Here is an 8,612-nt window from a genome sequence, read left to right on the forward strand (position 1 = left end):
TGGCATGAAATGCACCAGTAATCAGATACTTAATACTTGTGAGCCATGTTGCCTAAAGCCTGATGTGCAATGTTTTTAGGAGGTGAAATTTCTAAGAAGGCTTTCTATGTGGTTTTAAATATGTTAAACATAAAAACCCGTGACTGCCTATAAATTATAGCCTTACCATATTTTCCATTAGTACAGGTATAGGTGAAAATTCAGTTCTGCTTAAAATCCTTATGCATATGCACATAGGATCATGCCTTGAATAATGGCTCAAGGATATTAAAATAATTACACACAAAATATAGTAATACTTTGGAATTTGCTATATTGCAGTTAGAAATGGTGAGACAATAATGGAATTTGAAGAGACAAAAGAACTTAGGCCACTTCTTAAAATATTGAACAAAAATTGTTTTTTTTTAATAATTAAAAAATTACATTAATTTATTAAACTTATATGCCACCTGACTCTTGGCAACCTTTGTGGTTTGCAACAATCAAACACTTTGCTTCTTGTTTTGTTCCATTTTCATATGCATAATTTATTGTGACATTTTCCTATAACTCTCACTATATTATTTTCTTTTTCAGCCACTGGCTTCAGATAAGATACTGATTTCAAATAAGATTAGGAAGCAAACAACTTCAATTTCCTTTGTTTCTAATATAAATTGCAAGGTTGTGTGCACCCATCTTTTCGTATAGGTAATTTAAAAGTGAGAATGACAAAAAGAGAGAAAAGTAATCTCATTTATACATGTATCTCCTCTAAGAATTTCTAGATAAACTATCTGAAGTTGTTGCAATCTCTATGTCAAGAAAAATAATATTTTTAGAAACCGTGGAATAAACATATTGATGACATGCACTAGTTATGATAGAAAAATTAAGTTTATGAATTTGACCTACAGAAATAAAAACCACCTGTTAAAATATGTGATTCCTTTGGGTTACTTCAATATTCATGTAAAAATTGAAATATAAGAGTATTGTAGAATTTGAGAGTCTGTCCAGTTCAGTTCCCTTTTCAGGATAGATGTGTATTGCTTCTAAGCTCACATGAACATCTTGTGGTTTTTCTATTTGTTCCCAACAATTATTATCCAAACTATGGACGCTATAACTCATTCTTACTAAGATTATCTAAGTCTATTTAGGACTGTCCATGTCGCAGCTACCATATCTTTTGGCAGCAAATTGTATAAATTAAAGTTTATGTTGTATGAGTAACCAGACCATAGGTTATACTAGTGATGGCGAGCCTTTTTTTCCTTGGGTGCCGAAAACGTGCATGCGCGCTATAGCGTACGCACGTGCCAACACCCATAATGCAATGCCCTCTTCAGGCCCCGCCCCCCCGTGCATGCACACACGACCCCCTCCACGGTCCCCCGCAAGACCCCCATTTTCATGCTAACAGGCTTCCCTGAAGCCTCCTGGAACCAAAAATGGGGGACACGCCCACCCCCTCACCCCCATTTTCATGCTAGCAGGCTTCCCTGAAGCCTCCTGGAACCAAAAATGGGGGATGAAGGGGCTGCGGCAACCCCCCATTTTTGTGCAAGTAGCCTCCTGGAACCAAAAACAGGGTGCGGGGTGTGCTGCACCCCCCACCTATGCGCACGTGACCCCCCCCCCCATGCCCCATGCATGAGCGTACATCTCCTAGCAGAGACCCGAAAATCAGCTGGCCAGCAGGAGGCACATGGGCATGCGCAGTGGAGCTGACCTGGGCGTCAGCTCATGTGCCCGCAGAGATGGCTCTGCATGCCACTTGTGGCATGCGTACCATAGGTTCACCGTCACAGGGTTATACTGTAGCACCACTAAACTGGCCTTGGTTGGTTTCGAAAATGAAGCATTCTTTCTGTAGAGAACTATAGATAGTTCTCAAATTACCTCAATTGAGCCCAAAATTTCTGTTGTTAAGTGAAAGATTTGTTAAATGGGTTTGCTACATTTTACCGCCTTTCTTGTGTCCATTAATTGAATACTTGCAGTTGTTAAATTGTTAATTTGGTTTTCTCACTGACTTTGTCAGAAGGCTGCAAAAGGTGATCACATGATCCTGGGACATTGCAACTGTCATAAATATGAGTCAATTGCTAAGTGTCTGAATTTTGATCACGTGACTATGAGGATGCTGCAATGGTTGTAAGCGTGATAAATGGTCATGTCACTTTTTTCAGTGCCATCGCTTCAAACGGTCACTAAATGAAGTATTGTAATCAAAGACTATCTGTATCTGAAAATTATAGGCTCGTTGACTAAATTTGAGAGTAAAACATAAGCCACTACAAATATTAAAAGTTCAGAGCCATCACAATGACAACTAAGATTCATACTGTTTATTTATTTATTTATTTTATTTTATTTCTATACCGCCCTTCTCCTGCGGGACTCAGGGCGGTGTACAGCCAAGATAAAACATTGCATATAAAATTTAAAAACAATTTAAAAAACAATTAAATAATTTCGGCCCAAGATATTAAAAACAACCCAATTAAAACCGAATTCAATTAAAACTGAGAGGATGGGATCAAGCCAGCCCGGCTAGATGGACTAGGTGTGTTTTCAGGGCCCGACGAAAAGTCCGGAGGTCTGATATCGTGCGTGTCTCAGGTGGTAGGTCATTCCAGAGGGCGGGTGCTGCCACAGAGAAGGCTCTCCCCCTGGGGGTCGCCAGCTGACACTGTCTGACCGACGGCACCCTGAGGAGGCCCTCTCTGTGCAAGCAAACCGGTCGGTGGGAGGCTATTGGCGGCAGAAGGCGGTCTCGCAGATACCCCGGCCCTAAGACCGATGGTCTTAGGCGACAGGGATCGCCTAAGACCATCGGAAAACACATATTTTCAATGGTCTTAGGAACAATTTTATGGTTGGGGACCACCACAACATGAGGAACTGTATTAAAAGGTCGCGGCATTAGGAAGATTGAGAACCACTGGCTTAGCATAAGTCTATGAAACTTGTACTACCAGAAAGGTTCTATAAAGAAATATTGGTATCTTTGAATTGTAGTGCTGGAGAAGATTGCTGAGAATACCTTGGGCTAGAAGAATGAACTATTCATTGATAGATGAAGTACAAACAAAATGTTCACTTAAAGCACATCTTTAGAAGTACTGTATATATAATGAGATGGCAAAAATCAAGATCCTGTGGCTTGGGGGAAAAATCAATGAGATCTACAATATTTTGTTTAAATATAAAACAAAAACATAAAATAATCTTTTTTGTGTTATGGATGGCCATGTGTTTAACAATTCAGTCAAAGTTAGGTGAGGTCAATATTATTCTATCTAGCTCATTCACTTTTCCTCAAACTCAGCCTTCTTAAAAACATAGATTATAAACAGCATCCAGGTGGATGGGATCCATCCATCCCCTAACTCAGGGCTGTCAAAACTCCCGGCCTGTGGGCCAAATGTGCTGGCCATGGCCACACCCAGTTTAGTGAAGGGGGAAAAAGTCCCAATACATCATGTGACACCACCGTGACATGAGTCTGACACCCCTGCCCTAACTAGTCCAGCAGTCTCTTCTCACAGCAGCCAACTAAGTGCACAAAGAAACCCCTTAGTCTCTCAGAAGATGGCTTCCAGAGACAGTTGCATTTCCATTAAAACTAAGAGCTACTGATTCCCATGACTTCCATGAACTAGTCCCACTTTTTGTTTGAGCCAGCCAAGATGATAATCAGCACCAATCCCATGATAGCAAATTTCAAGTTTAATTACATATTGTGTAAAAATACAATCCTTTCATTAATCCTGATTATTCCAGGATTTAATTTCACACAACCTTTCTTAATAGGGAAACTGCTCCAGCCTCTTGATCATCTTAGATGTCATCCCCCAAATCTTCTATAATTCTCTTACATCCCTTTTGAGGTGTGCTGACCAAAACTGTACACAATCTGTCAAATGCAATTACATCACTGGTTTATAATATTGGCATCTATATTTTCAATACTATTTTTATTATCCTTAATAATTATCCCTATTCTATGTAGGTGAAGAAGACTGAGGAAGAACATTTTCAAGCATCTGGTGAAGGGAGTTTGGGACATGAAGACTTGTTGCACAATTTAATTGTCTTTAAATTGCTGCTGCAGTCTTTTCTTATTTATTTAATTTATATGTTGCTCATTTCACAATTGCGGACAGTTTGTATAAGCTCCTTACACAATCTTTTCTTGTAGAAGAACCATTCATTCATATAGGCAAATTATTGTTTGTTGTTAGCAAGGAGTCAGTGAGTAAATTAGCCATGTTAATCTAATTTGCATGTTGTCTACATTATGTTTAAGGAGCTTCTTCCATCCAGATATCTTTATATTTGTTTATACAGATAAATATGTCCATTTCTTATGTGTTTGTTGTTGTTTTTGCTATTATTCAGATAAAGTTGGGCTAAAAACGCAAATTTTCTGCATGTCAAGTAAGGACAGAAAACTATTGCCAGAAAGGCATCAGTAGCTGCATTGGTTCAGGATAGAAAGATCAAATATCCTTAATGATCCACGGTATTATATATAAATAACACCCTTATTTTCAGATTAGCAGCCTTACCAAATGCTCATTTTCCCTTTAGGTGCCAACACCTGACCCAAAAAGTTCTACTTTCGAGACTAAATGCATGACAGAATGAAGAATACCGCTTACTCCCATTGTAACTTCCGCATGGTTTTTTTCCCCCTTTCCATTTCAGTAATTCTCTATTGCATAAAACAATACGCAGCCGTGCATTAACAAGTCAAGCGGGCTGTGACAAGAGCGTCCATCTCACAGGCACGTAAGAGGGAAAAGAAAGCGTCAAACTTAAAAGTTAGATTCCCTCCTTTTCCCGTTTCTCGACATTTTCAGGAAGGGAAGAGGCTTCCCGGGCTTCCATTTCGACCGCTCGGAACAGCCTCAACAGCGCGCTCCCTCTGTGCGCTCCCGAATCAGTGCACGCATACGTGCACGCGCTCGAGGCAACTTTTAACTTACCTCCTCGTAGTTCTTTGGCTGCGGCCCCTTCGTCTGTCTTTAGCCTGCGACTTCTCTGAGAAAGAAGCGGAAGAAAGGAGCCTCTCCTGAGCCCGCTCTTATGAGGGAGTGGGGCGGCTCCACCGAAGCCCAGGCCTTAAAGGAGGAGCCTTCAGGTGTGGATTTGCCTAGGAGTATATTGTAGCCCAGGGCTCTCCAACCTTGGCAACTTTAAACCTGGCGGACTTCAACTCCCAGAATTCCCCCGCCAGCAACATAGTCTAACCATAGAAGCAGACATTATTACTGACAATATTGATATTGTGGTTACTAATTTATGGCTCCATTTTTCAAAGATCCCCTTTACTATTTCTGATGTTACAACATGTTGCATCATTTTGGAAGTCCCAGTATTAACTGACATCAAGAACAGGCTTATATATATTTTTTCTTATGTTTAGAATTAGTTCTCTCTAAATCATCACTTATCTTTGTTATGACTTGCAATAACCAGGACAGTCAAAACAATCTGTTTCCCATGAGAAGCTATTTATTTTTTATAGTTAATTCCAAAATCTTATAGTAAAAGTCAATATTCCAAATTTACTTGGATCCTTAATCAGATTATAAATTTCTTAGATCAGAATTTTATTTTGCTTTTTGCTGTTTATTTCAAATTCTTTAAAGTCTTAAGCTTATAATTAATTTTTCTTTTGTTCAGAGTTGAAAATAAACTCACCCTGATGAAGACTTTTCAAACTTGTCATTCCAAAGGTCTCTAATAATTTTAAGAGGATTAACAGGCAGTTCCCAAAAGTGATTAGAAAGTGAGGTTTGCAATCTTAGTGTCCTTTAAAAGGCTCCACTGCAGTTGCAAGTACTGTGGCTCATCCCGTTGTCTCCTGGCACTCAAACCCCAGAAAACTATTGTCCTGCAGTCTCCTTTGCATAGAACAGTCATCTGAAACAGGAGTCTCCAACCTTGGCAACTTTAAGCCTGGAGGACTTCAACTCCCAGACTTCAACTCCCCAGCTTTGCTGGCGGGGGAATTCTGGGAGTTGAAGTCCGCCAGGCTTAAAGTTGCCAAGGTTGGAGACCCCTGTTGTAGCCAACATGGAGTACATCTCCCCCTCTTATTCTCCATGGGCAGGGTCTTTTTGGATTGCATCACCGTGGGCTTCCTGAGCCCACCAGGTCCTTGGAGCAAAGGAGAGAAGTCTTTCATTATTTTGAGCTGCCTTTAAAATGCCAAATAGGTTTTCCATCCTTTGAAGTGTACACCCCCCACACACATACACTTTCACCCCACTTTTGGCAAGCAGCTGGCGTGTCGACAGGAACAAACTTCATACCCCTTGTAGTAGAGTCCTCTTAGCTACAGCCCAGTGGTCTGCTGCAAAGTGAGGGCTATTGAGAGAGAAGGGGGGAAAATGTAATATAAACAATGTTCCAAGTTTTTTTTAAAAAAACTTCTAAATGCATGTAGTGGGGAAACTTGGTGGGTTTATCTTGGGGGTTTGAATTGAAGTGCACTTCATCTGTCTTGGGATCAGCAGAAAATTAGAGCAAGAAGTTTGTTTGCTGTTTGCTGAACCCTATCCTTCCTTGGGTGCTTCTGCTCAGCTACTTGAGTGGCTTGATTTTCCCATCCAGCATGGGAGTTGAAATCCACAGGCCTTAAAGTTGCCAAAGTTGACCAACACTGCTATATGATAAAGGGTGCCCAAAGCTTTTGTCTCTCAGGACTGGCTTTCAGCAAGGTCAGGTTAAGGGGGGAAAATGCCTTCATACTGAGATGCTATGGGAAATGCGCTGAAGGCTTTGCGCTTATGAACTGAAGTGGGAGGAAGGCGGTATTATGGGGATATGGCAGAAAAGAATTGTTGCCCCGGCATGTTTTTGCTATTGTTAAGTGCAAGTCTAAACCTTCATATGGATTTCTTTATCCAATAAACATTATTCTTGGAAGATGTTCCTATTTGCTGCCAGGGCAAAAGACCTCTCTATGTGGCATTTAAGCAGAGGAAAGTGACAAAATGCTTTTCTCATAGTTTATTTCCTATGGAGTATTAACAGTGCTTTTATTCAGTGGTATCATCTTTCTCAGATTTTTGTCCCCTCCTTCCTGACTTATAAATTTGTCAGGATACATGTAGTCTTCAATTTTTGAGAGTAATTAAGCCTGTTTGTAAAATGGGTCATAAGTCATGCTGGTCATAAGTCATGCTGGTTGTAAAATGGATCACCACCATATGATTGTGCCCTGTTTAATGACCTTTTTTGTAGTGGTCCTTAAATGAATCCTTTGTCTGCAAAGGCCATTTTTGCTGGAAACTGGAAGCACATGACTGCGGGACACTGCAAAAGAGTGAAATCTGCCAGCTGGTTGCCAAGATCCCCAAATGCAATCACCATGACCATGGAGGGGGCCTGGCCATTGCAACTTCAAATCTGACCCTGGGGAGGGTCCATCATAACTTTGAACAATTGCTAAATGACTGGCCCTAAATCAAGGACTACCTGTACATAAATTTCCAATTAGTATATTAGAATTCCAAAATGCTTTTCAGTTACAGTATAAAATTGCCAGAAATGTAATGCTCTCCTGTTTTAGCAATAGACATTAATTGGGCAATTTCATTGTGCAACTGAGTGCTGCTTTCTACAACAGAATCAGTATTGCAGAAATAGTATATTGGCTGCTGGGACACCTGGGAAATTTAAATTTTCTATATCCTAGGAAATTATTTTTTGCAGGATCCATGGCATTCAAGGCATGAGGGGTGCTTCTCTGTGGCTGCTGTTTCCGCTTATTATCAGTAGGAAAACAAAGATTGGAGGGCAAGGATTTACAGCAAAGTTGGAGGAACAAACCATACTTGACATTTGGAATTCAAAGGTGGGTGAAAAACCCAACTATCTTGAGTTCCTTATTTTTGTTCTGAAAAATAATTTATTCTGTTGCTCTGCATTCCAAATAAAGATGTCCTACATTTGCTGTCAGGCCTTCAGGCATTGCCTAAACCTAAACTAAAAATAATTTTTGGAAAATAACTTTTGTCCCCATGCATGAACTCAGCATTCATTATAAGCAAGATTTATTAAAAGAGTAGTTTTTCAAGAATTTCAGTGGGTGAAATAATTTTCACTCGGTATATCACAGGGAGCATTAGGTAGAAAGTTTGTGAATCTTTTTCTCACAGTTTCATACTACATGAGGGAAAGCAGCTCTTTCCACTGTTAATTGAGAAGTCTGCAGCTGGTTGTTTATATAATGACCAATTAAATCTTGAACAGTCTGAGAACCAACTCTTACATTTCCTCGGCACTAATTTATCTGCCTAATTTAATACTGAGAAAAGTGTAATCGGCTTTTATCTTCAAACAACTTTGTTTCCCCCATATTTTATATTTGAGAAGGAGGGGAGATAGGTTGGGAAAATGCCTTTTTTTCCTTGAGTGTATTGAAAGTAATGGTGTGCAAAAATTCACATTGCATTTTTTTTTAGAAATGTTTTTTTCCTTGATTTTTTCTGATTTATTATTTTGGTTGTATTTCTGAACTATTGTTGGAAGTGGTAGAAGATCCTACATCTGGCACTATGATATATTTTCTTTTCCACAACTTTCCATCATTCTGAAGCCTTCTT

General features: G+C 39.7%; 1 protein-coding gene across 1 annotated transcript in view; it reads right to left on the reverse strand.

The window, feature by feature from the left end:
- CPQ (carboxypeptidase Q) overlaps positions 1–5,067 on the reverse strand; it is a 165,768-nt gene extending 160,701 nt beyond the window's left edge. Inside the window, exon 1 of the mRNA XM_070942106.1 lies at positions 4,983–5,067. The gene's annotated coding sequence lies outside the window, so the exon portion shown is untranslated. The remainder of the gene's footprint in view (positions 1–4,982) is intronic.
- Between the last annotated feature and the right edge of the window lie 3,545 nt (positions 5,068–8,612).

Source organism: Pituophis catenifer, unplaced genomic scaffold (assembly GCF_029215685.1).
Source record: "Pituophis catenifer annectens isolate HBS135680 unplaced genomic scaffold, rPitCat1.0.hap2 SCAF_3, whole genome shotgun sequence".
Taxonomy (NCBI): Eukaryota; Metazoa; Chordata; class Lepidosauria; order Squamata; family Colubridae; genus Pituophis; species Pituophis catenifer.